The sequence below is a fragment of the Ambystoma mexicanum genome, chromosome 4q, assembly GCF_040938575.1.
Source record: "Ambystoma mexicanum isolate Mex_15411 chromosome 4q, UKY_AmexF1_1, whole genome shotgun sequence".
NCBI lineage: Eukaryota > Metazoa > Chordata > Amphibia > Caudata > Ambystomatidae > Ambystoma > Ambystoma mexicanum.
The window spans coordinates 1,071,812,226-1,071,829,158 of NC_090928.1; positions in this window are offsets into that span (position 1 = coordinate 1,071,812,226).

Genomic DNA, 16,933 nt, shown 5'->3' on the forward strand with positions numbered 1-16,933 from the left:
TAGTGATTATGAATGTTTAATGATGAATGATAAACGATGGATGCTTGATAGATTCAAGAGTATTATTGGATGTTTGTAAAAAAATGTTTAAATCCCACAATCCCAAAATAAAACTATATTTTCGTTTTAATGTCTAAAATATCAAGCTAAAGAGTACAAATACACAATAGAAATAATCTCCTTGAAAAAGGGAACCCTAACAAACGTTGAAGACAAAATATGTAGACAAACTATTGACGGAGAAAAATTATGTTCGACAATGAGAACACAAATACTCCACACCTCAATAATAAATACCAACTGGCTGGTATTTTGTGCACGTTTAGCATGCAACAAAACACAATGCATGTCAATGCACGATTCGTAAAACAATTATATGAGGGGTTAACACAGTTATGTGGTCAATAATCAAGTGTAAAACTTTGATTTGTTATCTTTTTCTAGGTTTCCACTTTCAATGAACACACTTCATATTCTCCAGCCTTCTTCGGGATCAACAATGAATACCTTGTACTGTCAAGGGACGTAAATCTAAAACATTATATAATGTGGAAGGAATCCTCTTGACTCTGCATTTTTCAGCTGTGAAAATGTAATGTATGGACATCTCTTCAACAAAACAATCCGCCTAACCTGTGTTGGATGAGAGATGCAAACTCTTCACCAGTTGAGTACCGGTGGTTCATCTATTGGCAATGGGCCTGTGGAAAGAAGTGAAGACATGTCTGGGTATATGTCTGTCACTAGGCAGAATGTGGTGAATAAGGATCTACCAAATGAGTAACCTTAGTACAAGCATGGGAGTAGCGGATGGTGCATATTCATGCAGGAGTCTCTACACTGCTTGGTCCTGATCAGAGTCACAGTAATTACATAGACGCTGAAACATATGTCGACCTCCACAGATATAGACAAGTGATGTTGTTGTGTGTTTTCTGATTGGAGACATAAAGCATCATTCAAATTGAGCTGGACACGAGTGAATCTGTGGAAAACATTGGTTCTGTGGTTTTGCCTGTGCGTGCGCCGTTTTCTAAAGATTTCCCACACTGAGTGGAAACCCTGCGATGAAACTCTGGCTGAAGTTTCACTGTGAGGTTTCTCACTTCGTGTGGGAAATGTAAAGCCTATGTGCAGAGATCCGCAGGGATCTGTAACCTGCTCCCCGTGGATAGACTTGCTCTTCAAGGACTATGCCAGCATTTTTTGCACCTACTCAGATGCAGGCCCAGTCCATATGGAGCAATTTAAATGGTGGCCATGATCGACACGGCAGCAGTGATCCACACAGAAATGTACTGCACGATACAATGACAGGCGCAGGAACCCAGAATGCTGCCAGATTCCTGTACTTGACGCGGCTTCATACAGTGAATCAGGAGAATCCCTCAGAAAGGACCTAGCACACAGACACTGATGTGGTCGGGCTCTTTCTGCTCGATTCTCCTCATTCAGAAGAATGAGGCTATTAGGGGTATAAAACAGCTGACTTAAAGCATGGGGGCTATTTTGGGCCTCAGCCACTGTGTGAGTTGTTGTAGTTGACTCAACATTGCTTTCTCAATTAAACAAAGAAGGATTCTCTCATTAGAAAATGTCATTCCCAAGTATGGGTGCTTGACGCTGACCATGTACTTTCAAACATATGTACCTTGTATGATCCTTCAAATTCTATAATTAGGAGTTATGCTATGTCCATACTGAAAACACAAGTATTGTAAAATTGGGTTAATTCCTCCACTAGATATGTCACATAATCCAGCCTTAGCATTACACAGAATGGTCCCATGTGGTTGTATGTTACACATGCTCGTAAAACAGTACAAGTGTCTGCTCCTAGATACCTTGCCAACATGGAGAACATTTGCACAAGCTCAGGGAGTCTCCATAGCAGGACAGTCAACAGGCTGGGAGAACCCAGGTTTTTAAGTACTTCTTAAATGCTAGAGGGGGGTTCTCCTTCTTGGTCTAAGTTCTACTCATAGTGTCTTCTTCAGTCAGCTTTACTATGTTTAAAATTGATCTTGTCACCACTAGACTTATTCTATCCTTGATGATCTTAGGTGACAAATACGGTCAATGTTTTGAAAACACAACAATGCAATCATGTGCCTGCTTCTAGCTAATAGAGATATTACAAAATAAACAAGCTGTGTGTATGTTGACCTTTTAGTACTGCAGCATTGTCTGGTATGACTTCACAAAAATCCACCAGTATAATCTACAGGGAGAGCCCAGGGACATCATTTGGGAGTCGCCAGAGATTGCACCTGTGTTCCCTGAGGTCTCCCTTGTTACCCCTGTGGTCTCCCTTGCTACCCCTAAAAAATAAAGTGTTTTGTTGTTGTTGTTTGTTTTAGTTTTTTAATGTAAGCTCCTGGGCTGGGACCTGCGCCATGTGGCTCTTTTCTTCTGGAGTGGCTGGCTTTCTTGTTCAGGCCTCTTTAAAAAAAATAGGGGTTTCCACAAGTGTAACACTTTGAGCAGTGACCCTAAAAAAAAAAGAATTGGAATAACACATAATTTGTCTTTCTGGATTTCAATACAATAATTTCTAGACTCATTAAAGGTTTATTTTAGCCACACTTCAGGGGGTGAGTCACTGATTAAGTCTGCTTTAAGCACCTCAAATTCACAATCCGGGCAAAAACCTCCAAAAAGCATTTAGAGTAGAATAAGCATCCATTTCGGACTATGTATTTTGCTTTTCACCATTTGCAGTGATAGCATGTTCTTTTCTGCCGTTGTCTCTATTAAGATCATCACAAGAGATTCCATCTCGGGGTCCTCGGTCACTTGACAAAATCCTTGTGCCTAAATGCTTGACCATAGCACATAAGGTGGACCTTGATTTCATTGAGCCACAATTAATGCTCTGCTGTAATGTGTGTATCTGTCCTGTCTCCATGGCATGCTGTTCAGGATGCTTGTTTGCATGTATGAGGTAAGGAGTGCCCAGAGTACTGGATGCCGTGTGCCGTGTGCTGCTTTCCCTGCGCTACTCTTAACTTCTTCAATACACAGTTATGAACCCTCCCAATGGTATGCATTTTGCCAACCTCTGAAGCCCGAAAATTAGATCCACGCAGGTTTGACATGTGGCCAACTTTGCACCAGATCTGCAGATGTACTAGCCTGCTGTTAAATCTCAGTTACCAGTTTAATGGTATCCACTACAGAGTGTAATTTGATTTCTGACTTTGAGAACATTCAAACATGCAATTCCTAATTTTAATGAGATAGCTGTCGCCGGTAAGATAGCTCCGTGGGTTGTGCACTTGCTGCTGCAATGTGTGTGTGATCAGCAAGTTGCGGGTTTGAATCCCAGAAGGCCATCTCAGCCTTTCATCCTTCTGAAGTTGATAAATGAGTGCCAACACAGGTCTCAGGGATTTTATTTTCCTGTGCAGTAACCAGCATTATCAATTAGCCAGAGAGGGCCAGAAAAAAGTCCCTCAACACACTATAGTGAAAGGACCTGGAACGTGACAGCAAGCGGTAAGAGATCCGCGAACAAGTGTAGCAGATCAAAATAAAGGCAGGTGACACTGTGCTAAAATCTGGCCCTCAGCATACCTCCTCCTGGCTGAAAACACAAACACTCGCCTCTTCACAGGAAGATCAGCGGCAGAGCCGCGAAGCAACGCAGAAGAGCAGGGAAAGTGGGTTCATACCAGCGTATTCAGGCGGCGTTCCCTAAATTCTGATTAGACGCCAGCGCGCGGACGGCTGCAGATGCGCGCACCATTGCAGAGCCTATTGCGCATCAGGATATAGTAAGGCCCGTTTTCTGGTTCTCTCCTAAGCAGGCTGTCACTTCTGTACACTTTTCTGGGAAGACGCTTTTCCCGCCCTGCCAGTACTCTCCCAGGAAGTCCTCGAGGAAGGAATAAACATTCCAAACGAATGAGCCTGGCGCATTAAATGGCCACCTACCAAAGTTATCGAAATCAATTTCTTGTTCTGAGAGGACGGCCTAGTGTGTCTGGCCGGGTGGGGCTAGGTGCGGCGTCATACCCAGCGGGGGCCTTAATGGCCTTGTCATTGTACTGCGCGCGCAGGCGCTTTTGCAGACCATAACATCCCTGCGCCTTTGTGTGTGGCCAACGCCTATTTGTAAAGAGCCATTGAGTTCTAATGGGAACTTTCACACAAGAGGGGAACGTTTTGCCGTCAGCATTATTCTGGAGTTATGCCACTCTGACTGCATAATAAATGCAAACTTGCCACTGTATGCGTCTGCCCCAGGTCTTACATACAGAGATCATGTTTCCTTTCTGCTGAGTATTATGGATCTTGTTCCTGGTTTCTCACTCTGAGCACACTTCTAAATTGCTTTGTTTTTGTGATCAACCCTTACCAGGTGGTGATTGGGCGAGGCGGGGGACTTGCAGCAGATTAAAAGGCTAAAATATGTACCCTTTGCATACTTTCTGCTGAAAGAGCTCCTAGAATCATTTGCATGTGCCCTTGGCAGTGCAGGCACCTGTTTACATTTCCAGCTTTAGAGGACTTTTCAGAGATAAGCAGGCAGTAATCACTCACATGTGGGCTAACAGGTCGATACTGCCTTTTTCTTGCCAACTTCGCCTGTGCCTTGATTGCTGCGTGGCAGCCGCTGTTGTGGTACATTGACTGCAGCTCCAGCGTGTTCGTTCTGCATTGCCACGTGCCGACATTACACAGTGTTCCTGTCTTATTCTGAGACTGGTTTCTCAAATAATAAGTGTATCCTTAAAGATCTCCAGGGCTATCCCCAGAAATATGCGTGATTTAATTCCGGATCTGACCATGGCAGCCCACTCAGAGCGAGACTGAATGGGTGAAATGACTATGCAGACCACTCAGAGCCAGACTGAATGGGTGAAATGACTATGCAGACCACTCAGAGCCAGACTGAATGGGTGAAATGACTATGCAGACCACTCAGAGCCACAGTGAATGGGTGAAATGACTATGCAGACCACTCAGAGCCAGACTGAATGGGTGAAATGACTATGCAGACCACTCAGAGCCACAGCGAATGGGTGAAATGACTATGCAGCCCACTCAGAGCCAGACTGAATGGGTGAAATGACTATGCAGCCCACTCAGAGCCAGACTGAATCGGTGAAATGACTATGCAGACCACTCAGAGCCAGACTGAATGGGTGAAATGACCATGGAAGCCCACTCAGAGCCAGATGGAATGGGTGAAATGACTATGCAGACCACTCAGAGCCAGATTGAATGGGTGAAATGACTATGCAGACCACTCAGAGCCAGACTGAATGGGTGAAATGACTAGGCAGACCAGTAACTATGCACACCACTCAGAGCCAGACTGAATGGGTGAAAAGACTATACAGACCACTCAGAGCCAGACTGAATGGGTGAAATGACTATGCAGACCACTAACTATGCACACCACTCAGAGCCAGACTGAATGGGTGAAAAGACTATGCAGACCACTCAGAGCCAGACTGAATGGGTGAAATGACTATGCAGACCAGTAACTACGCAGACCACTCAGAGCCAGACTGAATGGGTGAAAAGACTATGCAGACCACTCAGAGCCAGACTGAATGGGTGAAATGACTATGCAGACCAGTAACTATGCACACAACTCAGAGCCAGACTGAATGGCCAGACTGAATGGGTGAAATGACTATGCAGACCAGTAACTATGCACACCACTCAGAGCCAGACTGAATGGGGGAAATGACTATGCAGACCACTCAGAGCCAGACTGAATGGGTGAAATGACTATGCAGACCAGTAAGAGCCAGATTGAATGGGTGAAATGACTATGCAGGACCACTCAGAGCCAGGCTGAATGGGTGAAATGACTATGCAGACCAGTCAGAGCCAGATTGAATGGGTGAAATGACTATGAAGACCAGTCAGAGCCAGAATGAATGGGTGAAATGACTATGCAGACCAGTAACTATGCACACCACTCAGAGCCAGACTGAATGGGTGAAATGACTATGCAGACCACTCAGAGCCAGACTGACTGAATGGGTGAAATGACTATGCAGACCAGCCAGAGCCAGACTGAATGGGTGAAATGACTATGCAGACCAGTCAGAGCCAGATTGAATGGGTGAAATGACTATGCAGACAACTCAGAGCCAGGCTGAATGGGTAAAATGACTATGCAGACCAGTCAGAGCCAGACTGAATGGGTGAAATGACTATGCAGACCACTCAGAGCCACCGTGAATGGGTGAAATGACTATGCAGCCCACTCAGAGCCAGACTGAATGGGTGAAATGACTATGCAGCCCACTCAGAGCCAGACTGAATCGGTGAAATGACTATGCAGACCACTCAGAGCCAGACTGAATGGGTGAAATGACCATGGAAGCCCACTCAGAGCCAGATGGAATGGGTGAAATGACTATGCAGACCACTCAGAGCCAGATTGAATGGGTGAAATGACTATGCAGACCACTCAGAGCCAGACTGAATGGGTGAAATGACTAGGCAGACCAGTAACTATGCACACCACTCAGAGCCAGACTGAATGGGTGAAAAGACTATACATACCACTCAGAGCCAGACTGAATGGGTGAAATGACTATGCAGACCACTAACTATGCACACCACTCAGAGCCAGACTGAATGGGTGAAAAGACTATGCAGACCACTCAGAGCCAGACTGAATGGGTGAAATGACTATGCAGACCAGTAACTATGCACACCACTCAGAGCCAGACTGAATGGGTGAAAAGACTATGCAGACCACTCAGAGCCAGACTGAATGGGTGAAATGACTATGCAGACCAGTAACTATGCACACAGCTCAGAGCCAGACTGAATGGCCAGACTGAATGGGTGAAATGACTATGCAGACCAGTCAGAGCCAGATTGAATGGGTGAAATGACTATGCAGACAACTCAGAGCCAGGCTGAATGGGTAAAATGACTATGCAGACCAGTCAGAGCCAGACTGAATGGGTGAAATGACTATGCAGACCACTCAGAGCTACCGTGAATGGGTGAAATGACTATGCAGCCCACTCAGAGCCAGACTGAATGGGTGAAATGACTATGCAGCCCACTCAGAGCCAGACTGAATCGGTGAAATGACTATGCAGACCACTCAGAGCCAGACTGAATGGGTGAAATGACCATGGAAGCCCACTCAGAGCCAGATGGAATGGGTGAAATGACTATGCAGACCACTCAGAGCCAGATTGAATGGGTGAAATGACTATGCAGACCACTCAGAGCCAGACTGAATGGGTGAAATGACTAGGCAGACCAGTAACTATGCACACCACTCAGAGCCAGACTGAATGGGTGAAAAGACTATACAGCCCACTCAGAGCCAGACTGAATGGGTGAAATGACTATGCAGACCACTAACTATGCACACCACTCAGAGCCAGACTGAATGGGTGAAAAGACTATGCAGACCACTCAGAGCCAGACTGAATGGGTGAAATGACTATGCAGACCAGTAACTATGCACACCACTCAGAGCCAGACAGAATGGGTGAAAAGACTATGCAGACCACTCAGAGCCAGACTGAATGGGTGAAATGACTATGCAGACCAGTAACTATGCACACAGCTCAGAGCCAGACTGAATGGCCAGACTGAATGGGTGAAATGACTATGCAGACCAGTAACTATGCACACCACTCAGAGCCAGACTGAATGGGGGAAATGACTATGCAGACCACTCAGAGCCAGACTGAATGGGTGAAATGACTATGCAGACCAGTAAGAGCCAGATTGAATGGGTGAAATGACTATGCCGGACCACTCAGAGCCAGGCTGAATGGGTGAAATGACTATGCAGACCAGTCAGAGCCAGATTGAATGGGTGAAATGACTATGCAGACCAGTCAGAGCCAGAATGAATGGGTGAAATGACTATGCAGACCAGTAACTATGCACACCACTCAGAGCCAGACTGAATTGGTGAAATGACTATGCAGACCACTCAGAGCCAGACTGACTGAATGGGTGAAATGACTATGCACACCAGCCATAGCCAGACTGAATGGGTGAAATGACTATGCAGACCAGTCAGAGCCAGATTGAATGGGTGAAATGACTATGCAGACCAGTCAGAGCCAGACTGAATGGGTGAAATGACTATGCAGACCAGTAACTATGCACACCACTCAGAGCCAGACTGAATGGGTGAAAAGACTATGCAGACCACTCAGAGCCAGACTGAATGGGTGAAATGACTATGCAGACCAGTAACTATGCACACCACTCAGAGCCAGACTGAATGGGGGAAATGACTATGCAGACCACTCAGAGCCAGACTGAATGGGTGAAATGACTATGCAGACCAGGAAGAGCCAGATTGAATGGGTGAAATGACTATGCCGGACCACTCAGAGCCAGGCTGAATGGGTGAAATGACTATGCAGACCAGTCAGAGCCAGATTGAATGGGTGAAATGACTATGCAGACCAGTCAGAGCCAGAATGAATGGGTGAAATGACTATGCAGACCAGTAACTATGCACACCACTCAGAGCCAGACTGAATGGGTGAAAAGACTATGCAGACCACTCAGAGCCAGACTGAATGGGTGAAATGACTATGCAGACCAGTAACTATGCACACAGCTCAGAGCCAGACTGAATGGCCAGACTGAATGGGTGAAATGACTATGCAGACCAGTCAGAGCCAGATTGAATGGGTGAAATGACTATGCAGACAACTCAGAGCCAGGCTGAATGGGTAAAATGACTATGCAGACCAGTCAGAGCCAGACTGAATGGGTGAAATGACTATGCAGACCACTCAGAGCCACCGTGAATGGGTGAAATGACTATGCAGCCCACTCAGAGCCAGACTGAATGGGTGAAATGACTATGCAGCCCACTCAGAGCCAGACTGAATCGGTGAAATGACTATGCAGACCACTCAGAGCCAGACTGAATGGGTGAAATGACCATGGAAGCCCACTCAGAGCCAGATGGAATGGGTGAAATGACTATGCAGGCCACTCAGAGCCAGATTGAATGGGTGAAATGACTATGCAGACCACTCAGAGCCAGACTGAATGGGTGAAATGACTAGGCAGACCAGTAACTATGCACACCACTCAGAGCCAGACTGAATGGGTGAAAAGACTATACAGCCCACTCAGAGCCAGACTGAATGGGTGAAATGACTATGCAGACCACTAACTATGCACACCACTCAGAGCCAGACTGAATGGGTGAAAAGACTATGCAGACCACTCAGAGCCAGACTGAATGGGTGAAATGACTATGCAGACCAGTAACTATGCACACCACTCAGAGCCAGACTGAATGGGTGAAAAGACTATGCAGACCACTCAGAGCCAGACTGAATGGGTGAAATGACTATGCAGACCAGTAACTATGCACACAGCTCAGAGCCAGACTGAATGGCCAGACTGAATGGGTGAAATGACTATGCAGACCACTCAGAGCCAGACTGAATGGGTGAAATGACTATGCAGACCAGTAAGAGCCAGATTGAATGGGTGAAATGACTATGCCGGACCACTCAGAGCCAGGCTGAATGGGTGAAATGACTATGCAGACCAGTCAGAGCCAGATTGAATGGGTGAAATGACTATGCAGACCAGTCAGAGCCAGAATGAATGGGTGAAATGACTATGCAGACCAGTAACTATGCACACCACTCAGAGCCAGACTGAATGGGTGAAATGACTATGCAGACCACTCAGAGCCAGACTGACTGAATGGGTGAAATGACTATGCACACCAGCCATAGCCAGACTGAATGGGTGAAATGACTATGCAGACCAGTCAGAGCCAGATTGAATGGGTGAAATGACTATGCAGACCAGTCAGAGCCAGACTGAATGGGTGAAATGACTATGCAGACCAGTAACTATGCACACCACTCAGAGCCAGACTGAATGGGTGAAAAGACTATGCAGACCACTCAGAGCCAGACTGAATGGGTGAAATGACTATGCAGACCAGTAACTATGCACACCACTCAGAGCCAGACTGAATGGGTAAAAAGACTATGCAGACCACTCAGAGCCAGAATGAATGGGTGAAATGACTATGAAGACCAGTACCTATGCACACAACTCAGAGCCAGACTGAATGGCCAGACTGAATGGGTGAAATGACTATGCAGACCAGTAACTATGCACACCACTCAGAGCCAGACTGAATGGGTGAAATGACTATGCAGACCACTCAGAGCCAGACTGAATGGGTGAAATGACTATGCAGACCAGTAAGAGCCAGATTGAATGGGTGAAATGACTATGCAGGACCACTCAGAGCCAGGCTGAATGGGTGAAATGACTATGCAGACCAGTCAGAGCCAGATTGAAAGGGTGAAATGACTATGCAGACCAGTCAGAGCCAGACTGAATGGGTGAAATGACTATGCAGACCAGTAACTATGCACACAACTCAGAGCCAGACTGAATGGGTGAAATGACTATGCAGACCACTCAGAGCCAGATTGAATGGGTGAAATGACTATGCAGACCACTCAGAGCCAGGCTGAAAGGGTAAAATGACTATGCAGACCAGTCAGAGCCAGATTGAATGGGTGAAATGATTATGCAGACCAGTCAGAGCCGGACTGAATGCATGAAATGACTATGCAGACCAGTCAGAGCCAGATTGAATGGGTGAAATGCCTATGCAGACCACTCAGAGCCAGGCTGAATGGGTGAAATAACTATGCAGACCAGTCAGAGCCAGATTGAATGGGTGAAACCATTATGCAGACCACTCAGAGCCAGGCTGAATGGGTGAAATGACTATGCAGACCACTCAGAGCCAGGCTGAATGGGTGAAATGACTATGCAGACCAGTCAGAGCCAGATTCAATGGGTGAAAGGACTATGCAGACCACTCAGAGCCAGGCTGAATGGGTGAAATGACTATGCAGACCACTCAGAGCCAGATTGAATGGGTGAAATGATTATGCAGACCACTCAGAGCCAGACTGAATGGGTGAAATGACTGTGCAGACCACTCAGAGCCAGATTGAATGGGTGAAATGACTATGCAGACCACTCGGAGCCAGACTGAATGGGTGAATTGACTATGCAGACCAGTCAGAGCCAGATGGAATGTGTGAAATTACTATGCAGACCAGTCAAAGCCAGATTGAATGGGTGAAATGACTATGCAGACCACTCAGAGCCAGGCTGAATGGGTGAAATGACTATGCAGACCATGAAATGACTATGCAGACGACTCAGAGCCAGACTGAAGGGGCAAACGGATGATGTGGACCACTCAGAGCAAGACTGAATTGGAGAAATGATTGTGTAGACCAGGGGCAGATTTCTGAAGTCAGCAGGGGCCCTGATATGTTTCTGAAGAGGGAGTATTTTTCTTCCTGCCTTTGGTAGCTGGGAGCAAAATGGTTTTTCAGGAAGAAAGGGTAACTCTCATCGTCGAGAGGAGTATTTTTAGACAAGTATTTTAATTTGGAAACAGGTGTATTTTTCTTGTAACCCTTTCTTTCCTTGGGCCCGGCATTGACCATACATGATAATATGTGTTTTTGATGTTATAGGCCCTGTTCAGGTCGGATAACCTGGTAGTAGGCCTCTTCTCTGTTCATGCCGCTAGTCTGAATACATGAAAACAGCACTGCAGGTGGCAGACAAGGGAAAGACACCTGCCTAACTGGTACTCCCATGTTTTTGTCATCGGGTATTTGCCTAATTTAAAGAACTAAAACCAACATGATGATGGTTACCTGGGGGGTTGGATGTAGGGGCTGCTCAAACGTGTTAATAATGGTGTTTCTTGCAGTTCAATGTAAAGCGCTATAAACAACGTGAGGGCGCCAACGACAGAATACACATTTTTATTCCTTTTGAATAGCTTCTCTGAGCCTCATATAGGGTACTATTCCATGACTACTCATACCCCTTATTAACCGGTGTATCAATACGTATTGATAATGGGATTAAATAAAAAGAAATCCTTATTTGTTTGAAATAAAATGTATAAGGCAATTTTTCAAACTTAGAAAATACAATTCAAACTTTGTAAGTGAACAAAACATGTTTACCATGAGCTTGTACATACTTTTTGTTTTGTTCAATTCATGTATCAGAAACTGTAATTATGTGTACAATCATAAGTGAGGATTTAGAAGAAGAGAAGAGGAATGAGTGTGAGAAAGAATATTTTGAGAAGAAATTATTTTAAAAACAGGAAAGTTACCAACCAATACCTGGCACCTCTCGCCCACCACATTGCCGCTCTCTGCTCCAACTTTCAGTGCAATGCGGATGACACTCAGATCGTTTTCAGGCTCCCTTCACCTCTTCTCCTTCTCTCATCTCTGACTGTGTGTCTGCTATCCAGGAGTGGTGCGCCGCACACGATCTCTGCCTTAATGCCAGTAAGACCGAGATTCTCCTCATCGGCACACCTGCCCCCTCCTTTCCTGTCACTCTCTGGCCGGCCTCCCTTGGCCGTCTTCCTTCCCCCAAAAGCTCACTGTCTCTAGAGCGCTTGTGCTGTAGGGACCCCAGCCGGCCCATAGGACTGGGGGATTCCCAAACAGCTCTTTAAGATGAGTAGCAGCACCCTCGAGATGGATGGGGATGCAGATTAATACTCTCGCATCAAATCAATAATGACAACTCGATAGTTTGGCAAAGGGAGTCCGTTTAATGACAAATACAAAAAACGGGGAGTTTATGAATATCAGCAATCGCTCGATCTTCCATCTCACTTCAACTCCAATTAATTTCAGAAAAAACACATCATTTATACCAAAAACTCATCATCACTGACATGTAATATCTCAAAACTTAGCATGCAACTCGATTGGTTCTAGGAATGTAACTTTAATATAGGTACTATATCTGTAAATGGTAACAAAGTGAAGGGCTTGGATAAACAATGTCAGGTGGGGCAGCTAAGCCCTTCCTTCAAAATGGCTACCGTAGACGTCACTAAAAGTATGACGTCCCATTGGTTCTACTAACTATAGGACCCTAGATTACTTGATCCACTATGATTGGGTTGGCATTAACCCCACTCATACTTTTCCACTTGCTTAGCACCAATGCTGGGACATGGACATTTACCAATGTGCATATACCTCCCCAATTCTTCGACAGCGTGATATATATGCTTTGGATCCACATGCCCAATAATGATCCATGATCACGGCAGTACCATGTACGATTTCTGGAGCATCAAAGACTCAACCACAATTATGATTGTCTCCCATTTTTCTTGTGCCATTATTCCTGAAGCACAATTTGGAATCCTCCAATGGCACTAGCTGCAAGAGTTCTCCCCTGTCTTCGACCCGTGTCAATAGTTTATCAAGTCTTGGCCATAATGGCTTGCATATCTTCTGCAAATTTTCAATTGCTTCTTTGCAGGCTCCAATGACCATCCATGCTCTGCAAATCACGACTCCCTTTGCCCATCCTTCGGGTGAAAGCACTGTTCCCCAAATTTGCATTTGGCCTCTGTTCTTCCAACTCCGGGCTTCTTCTGGACTTTTTCCTTGAACGTTCAGCTTTTGGTTTGCCTCTCTTCTGATCTCTGCTCCTTTAACTCCAGGCTTCTCATATCTGATCACAATGTGCTTTGTTTTTCCATTGTTTCTTGTCTTTATGTCTTGGACATAATCGTCTTTATTTGGATCTGTTGCTTCAGTTGCCCATTTGAGTGAAGCATCACTTCCCATGAACTGGCCTCTGTTCTTGCACATTGCTACGTGTCATAGAAAGTGCACCATCTGCACATCTATATCAACAGCTACAAAGATCTTTGATTTCCCCATGCTGTAAGGTAGGAGTGCACAAACAAAGCATTCCTCCTTTGAATTTCATAGTCCAACTTCTTTCATATGTTGGTACCAGATGTTATTTCCCAAGTGTGCTGTGCTGTCCAGGTAGTTGTTTAGTTCGTTCTTATCTTCTTATGTGTTTCCCTTTATTCTCAAGGTTTTCATGTAGTTTGCTATCATCACATCCTTAATAGCATCCACGTAGCTTCTTCTCACTGGAGGATTCTCAGGCATCTCCATCCATGGTCCAGGCATCTTCATCTGTACCATTTGAGTAGGAGAAAGTCTGGCAAGTATTTCCTTGTCCTCTTGTCTTTTCCTGGCTCTGGTTATGAATGCCCAAATTGATTCTGCTATCATCTCCGCATGTGCAAGTTTTGCAGGACTTGTGCTTGTCAATGCTGTCTCTGTTTGTTTATTCTCCAACTCCTTTTGTCTCTTTAAAGGTTCAGCTTTCACCATTTGTCTTTTCACTTTGTTTGGTGTGGAACTTCTCATAGTAGGTTGTCCAAACTTTTCCCTTTCTTTGGACTGTGGTTCTGCAGTTATTGACACTAAACCTGGTGTATGTGCACTCATCGCTTACGCGTATGTGTTTTTCATTAACCTTTTTTCAAGCTTGCTCTGCCGACCCTGTCTCCGGCATCTCCATTTGTTTGTTACCACAAGTGAGTGTGTATTATTGCTCATCACATCCATTTCAAGTTCACTCATTCTGCTATCAGACCTTCTAGGGACTGGAATGACTATGTAAGGTATGGGTGCCTTTGTGGGTTTCATGCTTACATCATTAGGTGGGTGCACTGGAATCGGAACACTTTGTGCACCAATAAAAAATGCAGTTCAAATCATCAGTGACAGTAAAACAATGATGAATATAATGAATAGGTACATAATTCCTCTATATGTCAATCTACAACACTTAGTTCTGGAACAGTACGAGCGCCTCTCCTCCTGAGGGATGACAGCATTACTACTTTGGTTGCCCATCTCGATCATTTAAGGAAAGAAAACTAACTCTTTAATACACTCTAGGTAATATCGTTATCTCTGGGTTCTGCTGTTTCTGCTCGTAAATTGCAGATACTGGAACGATTGTCCTTCTTTTCCTGAATAATAGATTGTCTCTCGTTTCTGGAAACAGTTCACTTTTCTGTATATAAAAATGTCAACATAAGGTAATAAGTTCGGCAAGTCTCTTAGTGTGCCTGTTTAAAATAAACAATCTCCGAATCATTGGGCCTCATTCCGAGTACGGCGCTAACCAATGGCGCTATTAACGCCTTGGTTGACGCCGTACCCGGACCGGCAGCGCCTTGGTGGATGGCGGAATTACCGCCCCATTCCAAGGTTGGCGGGGCGGTAATTCCCCAATCCCCATTTACCCTTCCCCATTCCCATTCATGCCCCATAGGGCATAATGGGAGTGGGGAAGGCGTCAATTACGCCACCGTAAATTACGGTGGCGTAATTTACATCAAGGTCCCTTAGCGCCATGGTTTTTAACACCTGCTAAAAGCAGGTGTTAAAACCACCATGGCGCAAAGGGAACTCGGAGTATGGCGGTAAGGGATTACCGCCACCGCTCTCGTTAGCGGTGGCCGCTATCCCTTACCGCCATGCTCGGAATGAGGCCCATTGCCTCTTATCTGTTTCACTCCAGAAGACATGTTGCTTCTCTGCCAGCAAAAGTGTATTGTTTGTCAACACTTCCTCGATCTGTGCCTCAGTGGAAAGTTTACAATCTTCTCTGGACATTCTGATGATGATTTGAAAATTCGATTTGCATTGCAATACCATGCAGGAGCATGCTCATCTGTGTAGTGTTCGCTGGGTCTCTGATGAAAGTGAGGATGTCAACACTGGCAGGCCTCCCCACAAGTTCTGGAAAGTCCTCAATTAGGCGAAAGAAGGCGTTGTTTGCCAGTCTATCTTCTGGTGACAGGGACATTTGTCTTGTCCTTGCTGACTTCTGGAACTGCTCGGCAATCACTGTGAGCAGCTTCTGTGATTTCGATGAGCTTGAGGGGCAACCTGAATTACGTTTCCATTCAGGATTATACTCAAACGTTCTGTGTTTGCTGGATCTCGAAGAAATGTCAAGACGTCAGTGTGTCTTCCAACAAGATCTGGACAGTCTTCAATTAAGCGAAAGAATAGCACGCTGACAAGCCTATTAGCTGCTTCTTCTGCTTGGGACATTTGTCTTGTCCTCCCTGTGTTCTGGAAGCAGAAGGAACTGCTCGGCAATCACAATGAGCAGCCTCCTTATTGTCTTTTCATTTTCAGGGTCTTGAAGAAATTCAGTGATGTTAGTGAGTCTTCCCACTAACGACGAGTATGATCTCAGTGCTAATTCGAAATATATTAAAGTGTCTTTAGTGACATCACTACTGTGTGACACCATTAGTGAGTCCAAATAAGGCTTCTGTATGAAAAGAGTCTGGATACTGTATTTTCTGCCAATTGGTGTGTCCTCGATCGAAATTTGGCATACCCTTTTCTTATCAAGTCTTCAGTATGCCTCAGTCCAAAGTTCAAAGTCAACAGACTATGTTGTGGCTCATACGTACAATTTTCTTCTTCACCCTGCAACTAGGATGCACAGAATGTCCGTGTTTTATGTCCCTATCCCCTTTTTTGCTGAGAGGAAATGTCCAAATTTAAGCCACAACCTGCACAAAAGTTCTTTGTCTTTGTTTTGCTGGTCATGCGTCCTTCTTCCTCGTCATGGATCTCGTCTGCATTTGCTGTGGTTCTTCCCTATTGTCTGTAGTCTCTAAGTGTTGGGGTGCGGGCAGGGGGCCTTCTCTGATGTATGGCTTGATGTCACCCAAGAATATCCATGCTCTTCTTCCTTGTAACTTGACTGCAGAGGGAGTGACGTCCTCCACTCTGAATGGACCATTGAACCTTGACTCATCCCACTTCTTTCTCGTGTGGTTTCTCACCAGCACCGTGTCCCCAGGGAACAGTTGTAGAACACGTAAACCCTGAACTTGGTCTGTTGCAGTATCTCCTTCTGTGTTCTGTGCTGCCCTGCACCCTTTTTGTCGTTGCTGCAGCTGTCCTGAAATTACAGTAAGACAAGATGTCATGCAATTTCAAGTAATTTTGCATTTCAGACCCAAACACTTCCCCTGTCGGCTGAGCATCACATCTAGCTCTATCTCGGG